Consider the following 374-nt stretch of genomic DNA (forward strand, 5'->3'; position numbering starts at 1 on the left):
AGGCTTGGCTCCCTCGACGGGTGTGCCCAGCCCGCCGGGCTCTGACCACGCACCAGAGGTGGCTGGTTTGATGGAGATACTGGCACGGGGGGGGAGAACGAACTGCTCCCCAAGTGCTTCCCAGGTGCCAGTGGACGGTGCCAAGGGGACGGCCCCGGGCACCCCGCAGCGAGCCAGGCTGGTCCTGCGCTCCCCGGGCTGCCCACACTGCCTGGGCTGCCCACATCCCCAAAAGCTCAGCTCGGCTCCTGACGCCTCAAGGCACTGCCAGCTGAGAGGCTTTGCAGAACCCACTGACAGCCAGAAATAAAGCCTCCCCTGAACCTGCACCGCTTTCCATCCTGCTACTGGGCGTTTACACAGTCCCTCAGCAC

The 374-nt window shown here is 65.5% G+C and overlaps 1 protein-coding gene across 1 annotated transcript in view; it reads right to left on the bottom strand.

Moving 5' to 3' along the window:
- The window catches only part of LOC104490665 (plexin-D1-like), a 29,209-nt gene that overhangs the window by 5,088 nt on the left and 23,747 nt on the right, over positions 1–374 (bottom strand). The window lies entirely within an intron of this gene.

Source organism: Buceros rhinoceros, unplaced genomic scaffold (assembly GCF_000710305.1).
Source record: "Buceros rhinoceros silvestris isolate BGI_N320 unplaced genomic scaffold, ASM71030v1 scaffold21163, whole genome shotgun sequence".
Classification (NCBI taxonomy): domain Eukaryota; kingdom Metazoa; phylum Chordata; class Aves; order Bucerotiformes; family Bucerotidae; genus Buceros; species Buceros rhinoceros.